Source organism: Antechinus flavipes, chromosome 2 (genome assembly GCF_016432865.1).
Source record: "Antechinus flavipes isolate AdamAnt ecotype Samford, QLD, Australia chromosome 2, AdamAnt_v2, whole genome shotgun sequence".
NCBI lineage: Eukaryota > Metazoa > Chordata > Mammalia > Dasyuromorphia > Dasyuridae > Antechinus > Antechinus flavipes.
The window spans coordinates 355,432,983-355,452,381 of NC_067399.1; the positions used below are offsets into that span (position 1 = coordinate 355,432,983).

General features: G+C 35.0%; 1 protein-coding gene across 9 annotated transcripts in view; it reads right to left on the bottom strand.

The window, feature by feature from the left end:
• SAMD4A (sterile alpha motif domain containing 4A) overlaps positions 1 to 19,399 on the bottom strand; it is a 387,197-nt gene that overhangs the window by 15,447 nt on the left and 352,351 nt on the right. The gene's annotated exons all lie outside the window — the stretch shown is intronic.

A 19,399-nucleotide genomic window follows, 5' to 3' on the forward strand; every position in this document is an offset into this window, starting at 1 on the left:
CCAATTAGGTTGTCACAATTAGCACCACACTTATTTCTATGATACTTTAAAGTTTACAAAGCACTTTTTATTCAACAACCCTGTGAGGTAACTAGCACAAGTATTAAAGTCCCTGTTTTATAGTGAGAAAACTGAAGCTCAGAGAAATAATCCAGTTTTAATCCTAGTATTTTGACTTCCCTTCAGTGATCTTTCACCACAAGATCAAGGATAAATGTCTCACCTGTTATGGTAGGATGGTCCATTAAGATGAATGATAAAACATTGTCAACCTGAGTAAGATTAACTAAGAGTGTTTATTTTAAAAAATATAACTCTCAGGAACTTTATAACAACAAACCAACTGACCAGAAAGTGAAAGTTTGCTTAATAGAATGGGATTAAGACAAGGACTATATGCCAAAGTACCTGCTCTTTTTAATTATAACTTTTTATTTACAAAACATATGCATGGGTAATTTTTCAACACTGACCCTTGCAAAACCTTCTGTTCCAATTTTTCCCTCTTTCCCCTAGATGGCAGGTAGTCAATACATGTTAAATAAGTTAAAGTATATGTTAAATACAATATGTGTATACATATTTACATAGACAAGAAAAATCGGATTTAGAAAGAAAATAAAAATAAACTGAAAAAGAAAAAAATGCAAGAAGAATAACAGAAGGAGTGGAAATGCTATGTTGTAGTCTACACTCAATTTCCATAGTTCTTTTGCTGGGTGTAGCTGGTTCTCTTTATTACTGAACAATTGGAACTGATTTGGATCATCTCTTATTGAAGAGAGCCACGTCCATCAGAGTTGATCATCATATATTATTGTTGTTGAAGTGTATAATGATCTATTGGTTCTGCTCATTTTACTTAGCATCAGTACATGTAAGTTTCTCCAGGCCTCTCTGAAATCATCCTGCTGGTCATTTCTTACAGAACAATAATATTCCATAACATTCATGTACCACAATTTATTCAACCATTCTTCAATTGATGGGCATCCATCCAATTTCCAGTTTCTAGCCACTACAAAAAGGGCTGCCACAAATATTTTTGCACATACGGGTCCCTTTTCCTTTTTTAAGATCTCTTTGGGATATAAGCCCAATAGTAACACTGCTGAATCAAAGGGTATGCAGTTTGATAACTTTTTAAACATAGTTCCAAATTGCTCTCCAGAATGATTGGATTCATTTGCACCACCAAGAATGTATTAGTGTCCCAGTACAAAGTATCTGCTTTTGATAAATCCTATTAATTTTTTAAAGTTAGCTTTAAAACCCGCATATGAGGCCCACTCCAGTCCTTGTTAGTTTTCTTCCTTTTGAACTCCATTACCCTTTTTTATTTAAGTCATGTTGCCTGTTATTGATAATTTTCTTTTCATGTAATTTCCCAATTTGATTATAAATTTCAAGAGAAGAGGCATCAAACACTTCATTGATAACATTGTCTATAACTCCCATCCATAGTGCTCTGCAGGGGAAAAGCACCTTTTTTTTTTTTTTTTTTTTTTTGGTTATGGGCCAGAACTCTGAAACAAGAATTCTTACAAGGTGTTAAGTCAGTGGAATTGATGAGACAATGGATATCTAGTTTAACCTGGTGATTAATAGTTCTTTAAGTTCAGTATGATTGATTTAATCTTACAACAAAAAATGGTTTCCTAATGATTGGTTTATACTCAGTGTAGGGCATATAAGCTGTGACAAACTCAGCCTGAGTCAGAGCCAGAGACAGACTCAGAAGGACTCGGAGAAAGACTCAGAAGGGCCAGACAACACAGACTCAGAAAGGACCCAGAGGCACATTCATTCCATCTTCGGTCAGGCTCTTGGTGGCTCTCCTGGGGGACCAAGAAGCTCAGAGATAGAGACAGAGAAGACAAGAGGACTGGAGGGCAGGAACTCAAGCTCTCAGAGACAAGGACAGCCAGATTCATTCATCCCATCTCACACCACCTTGATGGCAGGGCTCTCCTCCTTAGCTTCTCCACTGAAACCAAGACTCTGGAAGGCCTTTAAGAAAGCTAGCCTGGGCCCCAGGCAAGGAAACTAGACTGTGAAGAAGATAATAAAGAATTTGGACTTTAACACCTGTGGTTATTCTTGTGGTGATTACTCAACTGAAACAAAGACTGCTTCCAAAACCTCCAGAAAACCAAACACGAACATTACAATTTTTTTTTTCTAAAAAAATATTTAGCATCTGGAGCTGGCATCTAGTAAGTGTTAATAAAGGCTCAATGACAATATAAAGAATAAAAACTTGGAAATAAGTTAAGAATTAGAATCAATGCATTCATGAATCATAACTCCAATGGACTTGATGAAAAGGTGACAGATTCAAGATGCAGAATGAGACATGGGATTTTTGGACATGAAAATGTGTGCATTTGTTTTTCTTGACTAGGCATATTCATTACAAGAGGGAAAATAAATGCTTATTGATTGGTAATAAATATTGAAAAAAGATTTATTGATCAAATTATGTGAAGAAGAGATAGCTATAGCGGTAAAGAATTGTAGGTCTCTTAACTGGGGCATGGTAATACACACTTGTAATTCCTGTTACTAAGGAGACAGAGCCAGTGGATTTCTTGAATTTGGGAGTTTTTGAGCTGCAGTGGTTAAGTTGATTGGGTTTCTGGTATTAAAATTGAGATATGGGGAGGGAAAAGGAGAACCTGTCTAAAGTAAGATATGTCCTACCCTGTGGCTTAATTTACTTCCCTGCTTTATTTTCCTTTAATTATCCATTATAGGACTTCCTTTTCCATTTTTTATAAGGTGTCACCCTATCTTACCTAGGCTGAAAGGCAATGAGTCCAATCCCATTCTAATTGGCATAGGAGAACCTGGTTCTTCCTAGTACCTGGGATTATAGATGTGTAACACCTCATCCATTTACCCTAACTTTCCCCCTGCATCCCTTTTAGTTATTTCTACTACTACTTTGTACTGCCACCACAGACCACACAGGGATAGATTAATAAAGTAAAATACTGAGATGTAAAATGTTATTTCTTGTTAGAATCCAATTTTAAGATCTGTCTGGAAAGAAGGATTAAGTAGTACCTAAAATGAGGATCTTAAAAAAATTTCATGCCAGTCATTCATGCAATCTTTATCTTCAACTACCATAAATTAATCAAAGGTATCTAAACTGAAGTACTATTATTTAATAATAATAATTATTATTTATGTAGTACTTTGCAAATTTTGCAAAGTGCTTCCATATGTTATTTGATTTGCTCATTACAATAATCCTGCAATATAAATGTTATTATCCCCATTTTTCAGATTAGGAAACTGAGGCAGTCAGAGGTTGAGCAACTTGTCTAGAGTCACATAACTAGCAATCTGAGGCAAAATTTGAAACTCAAGTTTCCTGTTGGCACTCTATTCATTATTATCTCTATAGTTTAAGTTATCTAAAGGGAAGTTCAACCACAGTGGGCATATTTTTTAAATTCTGAGGCCATTTTCTTAAATTGATTTCTAACATAAATGGAACTAGAAGAGAATACTGTTGCTAATATCTATAAAGAATGTTTCTGAGGAAGCCTTGGGAGCAAGACAAGATATAGTAGATCAAAAAGGTTATTCAGAGATAAGCTTGGAAGGAGATACATCCTCTTTTGGCTATTAAGACCAGTAAAACCAAAGAGAGGAGATTTTTAAGGAAAAATTAGGGGGATAAAATGGAAATTTAGTTAACTGAAAAGGACTTTGGCTAAAGAGTCAAGGAGCTTGGACTTCAAGCCCTGACTTTTGGGTGTAGATCTTTCATGTTTATCTATCTTGAATCTTGATTCTTAAGAAGAGCATTTTTGCATTGTGGTCCATCTATGTGAAAATCATGTACATGCAAAAATTAGAAGTCCTATGGGGCTTGAAATCTATGAAACAGAAACACACAATTTTATGTATAGCTCTTTGACAAATATGAAAAAACTAGCAATTATAGCCATCCATATGCTCTTTGTAAAATTTAGTTTATTCTCCAGATAACTCCTTTAAACAAACATTGTGGAGCGATTTGGATAAATAAAGATGCTCGACATTTGGAGAGAAGTGTTTTAGCTGTAGGATTTCTTGCAACACATAGTAAATGCCATTTTTCAAGCCTGGTGTTGTGTGTTCAAAAATAAAAGACTGGAAATTGCAGAGCTGTGCTTTCTCCAAAATCAACCAAATCCTATTGTGTTGCTCTTTTAGGTTGTAAGATGGATCTATTCACCTCTTTATCCCTCTCTTCCTCCCCCTCCTCCCCAGTATTTAAATGATTAGAAAGAGGTGATATGATCATAACAACCCCCTCTTCAACTAGCTCTGAGAAGCATGAAGTCTCAGTAGAAGTCCATGTCAAAGCTTCAGTTTCCTACTATTATGGACTTTTTTTACTGTATGTTTGACAAAAGCAGATCCACAACCTCTCATTGCTTTACACAAAGCAGAAAGTAGAATATCACACAACATCCATAACAAGCTGGAACCTCTTGGCTGTGCTTCCCTTAATGTGTGGGGCTCTTAATGAAAGTCATTAAGAAACAGGCCAGAACTACTCCAGCCCTTCAATCTGACCACTGGGTTCAACACTGTAGGATATATGATATATGATATATCATTGATCACATTTGCTTACAGACTACAGAGACTTATCAAGAAAGATGAGTGAGGGAAGCAATCAATCAATACTTATTAAAATTGCTGTATACCAGGTTGTAATGCACAGAAGTTAATAGAAAGTTTATTTTAAAATCAGGAAGACTAGAGTTCCAGCTCTGCCTCTGACACATTGGTTAGCTGTGTATTTACTAGCTATGTGACCCTGGGCAAGTCATTTAACCCTGCTGATCTCAAGTTTCTTCATCTGTAAAATGAACTAGAGAAGGAAATGGCAAATTATTCCAGTACCTTTGCTAAGAAAATGCCAAACTGGCATTCTGAGTCATGAAGACTCAGACATGACTAAAAAATGATTGAACAACAAAAAAAACAATAACCAATACTGTCCTGTTTTGCTTGTGTCCTCCCTATGAACTTTGTTTTACTCTTTTATGATTTTAAAAAGTCTTTTAGGAAGGCTCTTTTCTTTTTTATGTTACTATCACTACTCCTTTATAACTCTCATTCTCTCAAAAGCAAAATCCTCCCCCCAGTAGCAAATAATTTTATTCAAGCAAAATAAATTCATTAATTTGGCTGCATCTGAAAATATATGTTTCATTTTGAACTTTCAGTACACTTCTCTGCTAATAGATTTAAAAAAAGCAGAATTCAAGTTTCTGCAGTCATGATTTGTCTTCACATTGATCAGAATCCCGAAATCTTTCAAGGTTCTTTTTTCTTTACAATGCTGTAATTCTATAGATTGTTCTATTTATTGTGCTTATCCCATCATCTAACCCCATATTTATTTCTGTCCCTAATTTCATTTCTACTCCAATTTTATTTCTAATCCTTACCCTAATTCCATTTTATAATTAAGTTTTTAATCCTAATCTCTAATTCATAGAAGCAAAGGTATGCTAGTAAATGTTTAACAAATGGCTCTCTAAAATAACATGATACATTTTTAAGCTTAATCTACATTATTTACATTTTCTCCATCACTTTAAGTCTAGGACAATCCTCCAAAAGAATAAAGCACACCACCTCCAATTATTATTTTCCTTATTCATCATTGTCAATACATGGGCCTCAGAGAAGTTTTAATTTGTATTTCTTTTATTATTACTGAGTTGGAGCATTTTTCCATGCTTTTTGATAGCTTGTTTTTTCCCATTAAGACATTATTATTCATAACATTGAATGTTTATTTTTGGGGGAATTGACTCTGGTTTTTTTATTTTTGTATACTGTGTACCTCTTGGCAATTTGACTTTATCAGTGAAAAATTTCCAGTTTTCTTTCTCCTCTGGTCATAGCTACATTAATTTTGTTTGTTCAAAACCTTAACTTTATGCAATCAAAAATGCCCATTTTATGTCCTGTGATCCTTTCTGTTCCTTGTTCGATTAGTGACACTTCCCTTATCCACAGCTGTGAGAGATATTTCCTTCTCTTGCTTCTGTAATTGATATATCCTTTCGAAGACCCAGCTTTGAATCAAGGGCTATCATTTACTCTCTTTGTAAACCCCTTCCTCCCCCCTACCTCCAAATTACATTAGAAGTTCCCTGAGGTTTTTTCTAGCTCTAAATCCTATGATTACTTCCTGGTCTTTTTAGTTTATACTATCAGATTTACTAATATGGAGAATTAAGCTGAGGTCATTGGATCTACTCTTAACCACAGATCTTGTTGTTTTATGAGCTCTTTAGTTAAGTTCCAAAGGGCAGTTTAGATTGTGTCAGCAGGAATAGTGCGTTTTATAAAATAAATAATCATTCTGCAATTTTAAAGCTAATTCTCCAGGGGAAGAACACATCCTGTATTTTTTAATGAATGTAACTATTCTCTGCCTGGCACTAAACTTTTTTGGGCACAAGATATAGCCTTATCTTGTTGTTGTAGTTTGTTGTAGATTTATTAGACCTAACATGATTTGGTCCTTTGAATAGACCAAATTTATATTCCTTACTCATCTCAACATCTGGAGAGAAGCAAAATCACTAGGTTCCTCCTTTAGTTAGCTTGAGGAAGTTTTAGAAGCTTTCCATGAAGAACAAGCTTAAAAATAAGCCCTACAAATTGCCTCCAAGGGGTTAGTGAGCTCAGTGAAGACTCAGGGAAGGAACCTCATTCTAGTCACATACAAGAAAGGGACAAGTTCTAGCCTGTTTTTTCTACAGTCCTTTGAGATGGCCAAACTCTTCTGTAATCTCATCTAAATAATTTTTAGTTTGCAGGATCAAAATGTCCCGAGCAAATCAATTGCTCTTAGTCTGCTGGTGGTTCCCACAGAGTTTTAAGATGGTTACATTAAAGAGATTGTTTTTCTAGGAGGAAGATTGTGCCTCAAATCAAACTTTTGGTATTCAACTTAAGGATGGTCATCCTGTATTCTAATATGCTATCATATTTCATCATAAAGGTGAAAATCAATCCCCAGAAAATCTGGAATTTCTGTTATTTCAACATTTTAAAACACTTCTATTTGAAAGTATGAATTCTATTTTTTGGAGATATGAAATGCTAAAGCCAAAGAATAGTGAATCAAGTGGAAAAATTTGAGCTGTGGAGGAGAAAACAAGCCTAATCTCTAAATTTATTCCTTTTTTTCTTGGCCATTCTTTGGTCAATGCCTAAACTGTTGTTATAGGCCTTAGCTTAATTATGCATTATTGTTGTCAGAGGTAATAGGCTAAATTGCTAGTAAGAAATAATATTATGACTCCCCATTAAGATGAAGATGTGAAAAGTACTAGAATAGCCCAGCTCTCTCTCTACTTTGAAAATGTTTTATAAAGGCACAGAAAAATAATAATCAAGAAGACCAAAGAAAGCTCAGTGAGTTGCTGCAATAAATCCAAGATTGTAGGGGGGGAAAAGAAGACCAGAAGCCTGAGAGTGCTCAGAAGGGAGGCAGAAGCCAACAAAATCTCAAGTAAATAAGCTCAAAAGGCAGTGGGACCTGTTTGAGAAGCAGAGGCATCATTATGCAAGGAGACAGGCCAGAAATTGTATCAGCATCTCAGGGAACTGTAGGAGGCTTGGGATCTTTGTTACTATTATTGCCACAATGTAACACAGGACCAGCATAGTGTTTGGGCATAGTATTTGAGCAGCTAGGAGGCCTGAGACCAACACATGGTGACTGATATCAAATGCTGCAGAAGTCAGTGAGGATTAGGATTGAGAAAAAAATAGTATTCTCCTTTTCCTTTTTTCCCCCCCATGCATTTTTAATAGCTTTTTTATTGACAGAACATATGCATGGGTAATTTTTCAGCATTGTCTCTTGCAATCACTTTTATTCCAACTTTTCCCTTCCTTCCCTCCACCCCCCCCTTCCCCTAGATGGCAGGCAGTCTCATACATGTTAAATGTTATTGTATATCTTAAATACAACATATGTGTACATATTTACACAGTTCTCTTGTTGCACAAGAAAAATCTGATTTAGAAAGGTAAAAATAACCTGGGGAAAAAACCAAAAATGCAAGCAATCCACATTCATTTTCCAGTGTTCTTTCTCTGGGTATAGCTGGTTCTGTTGATGAGTGATCAATTGGAACTGAATTGGATCTTCTCATTGCGGAAGTTATCTGGTAGTATTCTCTTTTCAAGGAATCTTCTGACATGGCAGTCAGTACTTTGTTCTACTGCACTTTTCAATGTACTAAGTGTTCTTTATCAGAAATCATGGATTAGTCATATCACTAAGACTCTTGATAATGTCATGAAAAGCTGTGAATTATAGGTACCAATTTGGAAATCATGTTTGTGGAATTAAATTCTAGATCAAATTCCATACCCTAATTTTCTAATAGTATTTTCCCCCAGTTTTACATGATTTTCAAAACTTATGAACTTACTAATACCTCCAACAAACTCAAAGAGCCAAAGGAAGAAGTTCATATAGTTAGTACCTTAAGAAAGATAGTTAATACCTTATCAAAAAAACCTCAGGATCACAGGAGTCATCTAGTCTAAGCTGTACTTGAAAAGTCTCTTCAATATTCCTAACAAGGAATATATTATTCCCTCTAAATATTCCTGACAAGGAATTATATTCCATTGAGGCAGATCGGTAGTTTAGTGCTTTTTATTATTTTCATCAATAATCTGAATGATAGAACCTAACACATATTTAGCAAATCCTCAGGTTGACACCTGAAAAACTTCAAGCTGAAAATTTGAGGAGAGCGTTGTTTATAGCAGAAAATGTTATTATCTTGAAGAACATTCTTCATGTTCTTGATACTGCCTGCTACTCTTAATCCAATTCTCTTACATGGTTTCAAAGTCTAGTACAAATGATCCTTCCTCCATGAAACCTTTCTGATTTTGCCAGACAACAGCCATCTCTTATTAAATCCCACAGCATTTTGTAATTGCTTACTATATCTTTATTGTAATTATCTGTATGATATTTTCATTACTAGATTGTAAACTACTTGGGAACAAAGATCATTCTTACTTAGTTTTGTAGCTCGACTTATATAGTAGGTATCATAGGTATGATTAATGGATAGTGTTCTGGAATTGGGAGTCAAGAAGGACCTTAAATCTAACCTTGGACAATTGGCTATATAATCATGAGCAATGACACTCTGAGGTTCAGTCTCCTCTACTGTAAACTGAAGTGATCTATGCAAAGACTAAGTAATTTCCCTGTATTAAGTACTGAATGATCTATAAATGTCTCAATTTATTTGAGTACTAGACCTTAACTATCATTAACTAATGGCTTGAGTCAGGTCCATTTCACCATTAACTGGTATCAGTGAAAAACTTAAAGAAAATGGCTTTATGATGGCTTTATGGTTGAACTGTCCTTCGACAATGCAAATATGTAGATTAGAGAAATTAGAAAGTCAGATACAAGGCTTTTCTAGTGGTATATGGAATAATTTCTTAATGGAACAAAGACAAGGCCTCAACTGATACAAGTAATTCCTATATGGATGCTAGAGAAGGATTATGGGGAGGGTGGTAATGATAGAATAAATTCCAATTTCCTATTTATTATTACTTGCCATAGAGAATCAGAGTTGCTAGCATAAGAAAGCTTCAAGTAAAAAAGAATTCCAGCAATTCAATAGCCAGAGACAGAACTCTAAGGAAAGAAAACAAGGGGAAAGTTCCTATATTTGGTGATAGAGGGTAGAGAGGAAGTATAGCTTGTGACCCAGAGATTTACCAGAAAATATCTTGAATTCCATCTTATTTAAAATCTGAGAGCAGAACTGAGGATAAAACTTAAGCATTAGTGGTAATAATGGTAATAAAGCTTTTAATTTTTTTCAATTACTACTCCTCCTCATCACAATTTCTTCCACAAAAGGAGCAGAAGATGGATAGACTTTTGCCAGACTTTTGCCAGACTTTTGCCACTAGGGATCCCAGAGGAGGTGGGTACTGCACATACTGCAAGAGAAGATTCAGTAGCAACCTAATATTTTTCTAGAGCAATTGTCTACTTCATGTAATGGAGCCAATGCAAAATCTAAATTGCTCAGCAGAATTTCATAGACTTTGGGAGCTCTTAGAAGACTTACTTTTGAACTAGTTAAATAGATGGATATTATTATTTGTCCCTTTTGAGATAGCTAAGCTAGAGACTTGTGTATACCTGACTCTATAAAAAATGAATTCCTTTTACAGCTAGTTCCCTAATAGAAAGTCTGCAAGAGAGGGAATGAAGTTTCTAAACTGGGTTTCACAGATTGGATTTATGTACCTTGCTCTACCACATATAACCTGACATACCCTCTGACTAACCTGTGTTTGAGACAATTAGATTCCACTTTCTGAGTAAAGGTTTATCCATATGGAATCAAGCTTTAGTTATGGGTTTCCCCCAGCAATAGCCACATAAATTAGCACTTCTCAATTGCTAAATTTTGGGAGATCTGGAAAGAGGTAACTTGGACAACTGGAAAGAGGTGACTTGGACAAATACTGCCGTCATTGTGAACAAGTCTTTATTCAAAATCACCTGGCAAGGAGGTCAGAATAAACCTTATTTTCTCTCCAGGGTTACTTTCATCCTCCCTCTCAAACATACAGCCACATTTTGTGGTACAGATACCCAAAGAGCCTTCCTTTCCTAAAAGCATTGATGCATACATAGCATAAGGGTGATTAAGATCTGATGCTAGACCATGAAAGATGAAGGATGACAAAGGACAAGAAATCAATTTTCAGAAAATCAAGGAGCTAGCCTTCTCAGTCAAGTTTTGGGGAATATAATGTAATCATTAATATAATATCTTAATGAATTAAGATAATTCAAAACACCATCCAACTAAGTCATATCTGACATTCACTTTCCCACAAGGAAAAAAGGGGGGGGGATCACGTTTGATGTTTCTATTTTAGAGAATCCACACTCCCCAAATGAATATCTTGATGGAATTTACCCAAAATGTTGCGATTTCACTTCTCGAGAGTAAGACTGAGAACAGGTTACAACCTGAAAGTTCTAAAAGTAAGTCATTCATTCAGCACTCTTCCCTCCTGGGACTATATATGACTCTGTAGGGATCATGTTTTTAGAGATTTCTTAATATAAACAGCAGGTTTTAGCAGGGATCAAGGAATCTTTGGGGAAAGGGTGATCTGGGGTCTCAAATCCTCCTGGCCATCCATAAGAGACTCCCAGATAAGTAATCTCATTCAATTGGAAGTCTCAGCCTGGGGTATTGGTCAACTCCTCTATTGAGTTAAAGATTAGTCCCTCCAACGGTTCCCCAGTTCACGGCCAGGGCACACCTGATAAAATCCAAGGTCTGTCAATTCATCTCTGCCAATTCCTAATATGGAAAGCCAACGAGAAGTTGGTTCTTCTCAGTGTAAACTTCTAAAATTTTTGCAAAAAATCCTAACAGGAGTTTGCCTGCTAAGAAAGCTGTCATCTTAGTGTATTAAAACCACTTTTGCTACAAACCTTAAGCCTATATTCATTGGGGTTTGTGAATTCTTTTGCAAAGCCTGCACAACTGGCCAGGGGATCCCATTGCTGTTAGGGGATCTCTCAACTCTCATTTCTCACACTTCAACACTAACATCTGGAGAGACTAAATAAACTCATTAGACATTGGGGACTCTTATGACAAAAACTCCTCTCTTTAGAAAAGACACTCAATCATCCATTTCCCACTTTTGAAAAGCAGGTATGTAATTTTTGCTACTTTGTAAATTATTATTACTAGTTGTTACTGAATGGATGTTGTAGAGTCATAAAACACTCTTTGTATAGTTGCCTATTTTGACTCTCTTAGAGTAGAAGAGGTTTCTATTATTAAACAGAAATGATACATTCAAAATTGTAATGCTTGGTTCCCCCTTAGGCGTTAGTTTTCTTCACAAATAGATTATGCCTCTGCCAGATGCTGAGTCTCCTAGCCTGAAACTCTACCTGTTCAGCTAGCCCAAAGGCATCCTTCTATGAGTACCCAAAGGACACTACATTACTTGATTTAATGACAGTTTTACCCACTGAGATAGACAAAGACAACTAAATTTTTTGCAATCATTACTCAAGATGTAGGTTACTGTTTTTATAAGAATCTATTCCTTTATAATGTTGTAGTTTAGTGCTGAAAGAAGTAGAAAGTACTTTTGAATTAAGAAAAGATAAATAAATCAGGTTGTAAAAGATGTAAGGTATTGCTTCTCTCATAGGTGAATAACTTGATGCGCTTTAAAGAAAACAACTTTAGTTCAACAAAATCTGCTAAAATCTGCATATAAAAGAAAATTTTCATATAAGTTTTGTGTAGTTTTATTATAAAGGAGACAAAATGAACTATGGCATAAAAACAAAGGATTTTGTTACTAAAGTTGTATGGTATTGATCCTTTTTACTAGAACAGTGTGATGATTTAAAGGGGCATGAAAAGAATTTTTTATTTATTAAAAAAATGGCAAACACTAAATTATAAAGAAACAATTGTGGAAACAAAGCTGGCGTTTGTTGTAATCTCTCAGATCAATTGCATTTAACTGCTTAAAACAAAAAAAACTAAAAAACCCAAAAAACTGTTTGGATGCTAAGGTTTGATTAAATAAGAATGGTTAATTTCACAGGGTTGATTCACTAAAGTTTTGTATCATAAGTAAATACCAGGATCCTCATGAGATTACAGTGGTTTAGTAAAAGTCCTAAAGCTGTATAAATAGTGGCAGGTCCTTTAGAACAATGGTGCCAAACTCAAATAAAAAAGGAGTCACAAAATCACACATAAAGATTCCTGGAGGCTGCATATTAATTAGAATATATTAACATCATCTATGTACTTTTACTTATTTTATTAAATATTACATTTCCCAATTATATTTTAATCTAGTTTGAAGTGAAGGTAGCATGTTTGATACCACTGATCCAGAAAACCTGTAGAACTTTTCCATCCAGAGATAGAATGTAGTAGGTTTAATATCTACCAGATTTTGAATCCTATACCCATCCCTATTTGCTATGCAATTCTCTTTAGTTTTTTTCCTGGAAAGGCAAAGAAGACTTAATTGGCTCAGGCGCCAGTTGCTTGTGACAGAATTTCTTGATAGTTTCATATCATGCTGCATTTGTTTCCTGGTCACCTAAGCCCATGTGGAATTTGGGATCTTGAGATTTGGTGAATATCTGAAGTCTGGATGAGTAAATATATGCTGCTGAACAAAGTCTTTTTTGTTTGGGGAAGATTTGAGTCACATTTATGTAAGCTAAGCACAAGTGCTTACATGCTATGCTAAGTAAACCTCCTTTTGTAACTGTTGAATGATCTACAAGTGTCTCATTTCATTCCAATATTAAATCTAAAATAGCACAAGAATAGGCTAAGTTAAGGCCCAGCACATGATAATACTGATTGAATTTCAGTTTATTATAGTTGATTTTAATTTTGTTCAGCTTATTCTTCTCAATGCTCTAGACTATCAAGGATGTTTTGGATCCTAATATTATTATTCAATGTGCTAGTTATTCTTCCTAGCTTTGTGTAATCTGTAAATTTTACAAGTCTACCATATTTCCTTTGATCTGAGACATTGAGAAAAATGTTAAATAGTACAGGGCCAACCACAGATCCCTGTAGGACACCACTACAAACCTCTTGCCACTTTGACATTTAACTATTAACAAACTGTTCTTTGAGTCTAGACATCTATGAATGACACTTAAGAATCTAATTATATTCACATCTAATCCATATTTCTCCTTATTCTCCACATGAATAGAATGAAATGTTTTAATAAAAACCTTGCTTAAATCTAGGCAAACTATATGCAAGACATTCCTCTCATCTACTAGTTTAGAAATCTTGTTAAAAAATGACATTTGTCTAGCATGATTTATTCTTGATGAAGCCACAGTGGGTCTCTATCATCACTGCTTCTCTTTTTATATGCTCACCAACTATTTCTTTCATTAGATAGATGAAAGAATTTTATCTTTTAACTAAATAGAATTTGAAGATTTTTAAGCAGAGAAGTGGTGAAATTATATGATGGAAAAATGCAGATTTAGGAAGAGCTCTCTGGCAGTATTATACACAGTGAATTGGAGGACCTGATGGAGGTAGCAGTGAGTAGATTACTGCCATGATCCAGGTATGAGATAATACAGACCTAAGCAAGGCTGGTATTAGTGGGAATGGAAAGGAAAACAAATGTGAAATCAATTTATCTAATCTACAATTCTCTTCTTCAGGAAAGGCTAGTTTGGAAAATAATAAGTAAACCTTTAAATTTCTATTTGAATCTTTTAGATGCTTTCTTTATTGGGGAAAGATTTTTAAAATTATAAGCTTGTAGGGTTCTACTGGGGGGTCACACCCAGTCAATTTCTACGTCCTCTTTCAGAATTATGATTAAATCATACAAGACAGTTTCCACAGCTCTGTCTGTGGGTCTATATGGCTCTCTTCATCATTGAACAATTGGAACTGGTTTGAATCATCTCATTGTTGAAAAGAGCCATGTCTATCAGAATTGATCATTGTATAGTTTTGTTGTTGCCATGTATAATGATCTCCTGGTTCTGCTTATTTCACTTAGCTCATGTTCATGTAAGTCTCTCCAGGTCTCTATGAAATCATCCTGTTGGTTGTTTCATACAGAATAATATTCCATAACATTCATATATACTCTGAGAGAGGACTGTGGGAAGTGAATATGGACCCCAAAATAGCATTTTCACTCTTTCTGTTGATGTTTGCTTGCATTTTGTTTTCTTTCTCAGGTTTTTTTTTTTCCCTCTTGATCCGTTTTTTCTTGTGTAGCAAGATAACTATATAAATATGTTTATGTAATACATAAATTGAATTTAACATATATTCTAATATATTTAACATGTATTGGACTATTTGCCATCTGGGGAAGGGAGTGGGGGGAAGGAGAGAAAAATTTGGAACAAAGTTTTGCAAGGGTCAATGTTGAAAAATTATCCATGCATATGTTTTGTAAATAAAAAGCTTTAATAAAATTTTAAAAAATCATACAAGACAGAAGAGAATCTGAAGTATAATTAAAGGTATACCAGTCCAGATATAATTAAATCTTTTTGGCTACCTATTTCACAATTTAATACTATTCTTTTGGGAAATTCTCATGTGCATCTGTAAACTCTTGATAGTGGATTTACTCTGATGGTGACCCCACTGGAAATCAAAAATAGCCTTTCATTGTCCTGCCTGATAATCCTTAATATTCTCAAAGGCAGTTTATCCCAGACTTCTTTTCTTCAGGTAACCCAATCATCTTCAGTTTTTTTCCTAAAACTTTATCAGATTCTCCTCTTCCTACTTATGAAGTTTAAATTCACTGAGAGATCAGTTCTGAATATAACAAAATGACTATTTTCATGGTTTTTTCATTTGATATTCAATTTCCCTTTCTGCTTCTATGTTCTATTGGATAAAGTTGTGGAAGATGAGAAAAGCCTTGGAGTGAAGGAAATTGTGAAGGTGATTTGGAGACACTTGGACCAAGTTCAGTAGCTGAATTAGAGAGAACTTTGGAAAATTTGAATGAAAATAATCTCTAGTTCTATATATTAGTTTAAATTCTACTTTTGGGTTGAAAGAAGAGTAGGACACAGAACAATTAAGCAGATTAAGGGAGATTAGTGAGTGAGATTCAAGAAGGATAAGATGAAGGTAACAGGTAAGACTCTTGCCTTTTACTTACAAGGTAAGTAAAAAAAAGGTAAGTGGACCAATCAATTATTGTTTTGTTTTGTTTTTTTAATTTAATTTAATTTTATAATAACTTTTTATTGACAGAATCCATGCCAGGGTAATTTTTTTTTACAACATTATCCCTTGCACTTGCTTCTGTTCCGATTTTTCCCCTCTCTCCCTTCACCCCCTCCCCTAGATGGCAAGCAGTCCTATATATGTTAAATATGTTGCAGTATATCCTAGATACAATATATGTTTGCAGAACCGAACAGTTCTCTTGTTGCACAGGGAGAATTGGATATAGAAGGTAAAAATAACCCAGGAAGAAAAACAAAAATGTAAATAGTTCACATTCATTTCCCAGTGTTCTTTCTTTGGCTGTAGCTGCTTCTGTCCATCATTGATCAATTGAAACTGAGTTACGTCTCTTTGTCAGAGAAATCCACTTCCATCAGAATACATCCTCATACAATATCATTGTTGAAGTGTATAATCCAATCAATTATTGTTGTTGTTCAGTTGTGTCCAATGCTCCATGACCTCATTTGGAGTTTTCTTGATAAGGATACTGCAGTAGTTTGTCATCTTCTCTAGCTCATTTTACAGATGAGGAAACTGAGGCAAACAAAGTTAAGTAATTTGCCCAGGGTCAGATTGTTAATAAGTGTCTGAGACTTGATTTAAATTCAGGAAGATGAGTTTTCCTGACATGGGGCCTAACATTCAATCCATTGCCAGTTAGAGAGTTAAGCGAAATAAAAAGGTGAATTGACAAGGGAGTAGATTGGTTAAACAAATAGGTTGATGAAAGTCTGAAAGGGAGATTGATATTGGTTGATTTTGTTATTGATAATAGCAACAACAACAATAAGAACAACAACAATGGCATTTACAATCTGTAAAGGGCTTTGTAAATATTATCTTCTTTGATCCTCACAACAACCACCCAAGTGGTAGTTGCTATTATAAGTCCTATTTTATACAGATGAGGAAAGGGGGGACTGAGGTTTAAGTGAATTAACCATAGTAACATAATAAGTATTTGATGTAGTTCTGAACTCAAGATCTTCTTGACTTCCATATCCAGAGGTCTATTTACTATGTGACCTAGCTGTCTTGACTAAGGAGTTGAGTGAGATTGCCAAGTTATTAAGTGGTACTCGAGAGTAAAAAAGATTTTAAAAAACCATAGCTGAAAAATTCAAACATTGTATATAGAGAGTACAATGACTTGTACTGAATGTGCAATATTTGTATTCCTGCCACAGCTAAGTCACAGCTATATTCAAAGTATTGCCTCAGATGCTTTAATTGATTTTTTTTTTAAATGGGGGGAGGATGAATTGGGATAAAAGAGATTTGACCCTTGTCAGAGTGTTGGAGGGTAGGAGAAGAGAAAGGGAAGAGAAAAGACGGCTGTACAATTAGTGATAAAATAGATTTGAGGCTCTTCCTGAAAGGCGACAGGGGGTGGGATAAGAGGAAAGAGTCCTGGATGTTATGAGAAGGAAGTTGATTATCTTTCCAAAGTATATTGTTGAGCTGCAGATGTCATTAACTCATTAGAGGAATAAGAGGAATTAGCTGGGTCATTCTCACTCTGAAATAATGATAAATAAAGAGGTTTTTTTTTTTTTTTTAAGACATGTATCTAGAAAAGAGGTCTGTATGTCCTCTTGAGACAGTGTCTAAGATATAATGGAATATCTCCCAACACCATCAACACCCTATAAAAATCAATGACAGTTATCCACTTCTAATGATTATCATGGTTTAGAGAAAGGAAGCTGAAGGCAATCTGTCTTCAAATATATTTAAGGATTCTCAAATAGGGGGCAGTGGTGAGCTATTTTTCATTTCCAATGAGATAACAATGAGAAGATATATAGGCCCAAAGAATTTAGGGTTAAAAGCAGAACTTCTAACAAAGGGGTGATGGAAATAGTGAAATGTAACCCAAGTAGGTGTTTAAAGTACCCTCATCCAGGGATATTTTAAATTATAGTTTCGGTTCTCTGTTGGGATGATTTACTTACAAGTTTCCTTGAAAACATGATGGTGACTTATGGTAGGCTCTATAAAGCTATAATTTCAGAAACTTCCCAATAAAAGATATTTTAAAAGAATTCAAATAGAGGTTTGCTATTTATTTTTTCAAATAAATTCTTAATGAAGGGGGAAGACCAAGAGGAGTTTAGAATCAATCAGGATTTTATATCTTTGTCAGTCAGCCCAGGAACAGGTTTAGGCATTGAAAGAGTGACAAAAACAATTTTTGCACTTGAGAAACTTTTATTTTAATGGGGAAAACAATATGTAAAGAAAAAGGTACTTATATAAGGTACACACAGGAAAAGGCTGTTGAAGCTGGAGGGACCAGGAAAGGCCTGCAAAAAGTAGCAGTTTTTGAAAGTTATGAAAGAAGCCAAAGTTTCTGAGAGAGAGAGAGAAAGAGAGAGTGATAGATGAGGAAGGAAAGAATTCCAGGCATGGGAAACAGTCAATGCAAAGCAAAGTGTCTTTGGTGAGGAACAGCAAATTGGTAAGTGTGCCTGGATCTTAAGAATTTGTGAATGGAAAATCTACTATAAGAAGACTTGGAAAGATATAAAGGGGGAAAATTTTAAATGGACAGCGTTTCTGTAGGAAATGGCAAAATTGTGAAGGACTTTAGTTAAATAACAAATGGAGGGGTTTATAGTTGATCTTACAAATCACAGGAAGTCAATGGAATTTAGGAAGAGAGAAGAGGCAGATGAAACTTGTAGTTTAGGAAAATCACTTTGATATCTGAATGTAGAATGGCCTGGAGTGGGCTGAAAGTGGAGGAAGGGAGACAAATTGGAAGGACATTGAAATAGTCTGAGTGAAAAGAGATTAGGGCCTGAACTAGAGTGATAGATATGTGGGCAGAATGAAAAAGATGTACATGAAAGCTATGCAAGTGGAAATGACAAGATTTGACATCAACTTAGATATGTGCTGTGAGTTAGAGTAACAAGTCAAGGATGAAATGAGGTTATGAACATAGCTACCTGAGAAGATAGTGGAGCCCTTGATAGTAACAAAGAAGTTGAAAAGATAGAGGGTTTTCAGGGGGAAAAATAAGTTTTAGAATGTTAAGTTTGAGATGCCTATATGATATTCATTTCATTCTGTGATATAGGACTGGATTTCAGGAGAGGGATCATGGCTGGATAAATAGATGTGAGTCTCCTCTGTTTAGAGATGATAACTGAGTCAACAGGAGGATGGTGAGATCATCAAGCAAGAAAGTATAGGAAAAAAAAAGATCAGGGGCCAAGGATAGAATCTTAGATTAGTGAACATAATTTGGATGATAATTCAGGCAAAGGATACTGGGGAGAAATAATCAGACATATTTGAATAAGGGTGGACTAAGAGAATTCAGAGTCACAAAAGCCTAGAAGAGAATATCTAGGAGATGATCAACAATGTCATATGCTTGAGATGTGAAAAGTGGAGGAATGGAACAAACTATTAGACTTGGCATTGCAGAGATCATTGGTAACATTGAAGAGAATGGTTTTAATTGAATGATAAAGTTGCAGAAGTCTTGAAAAAGATTAAGAGAAGAAGTAGAAGAGAAGTAA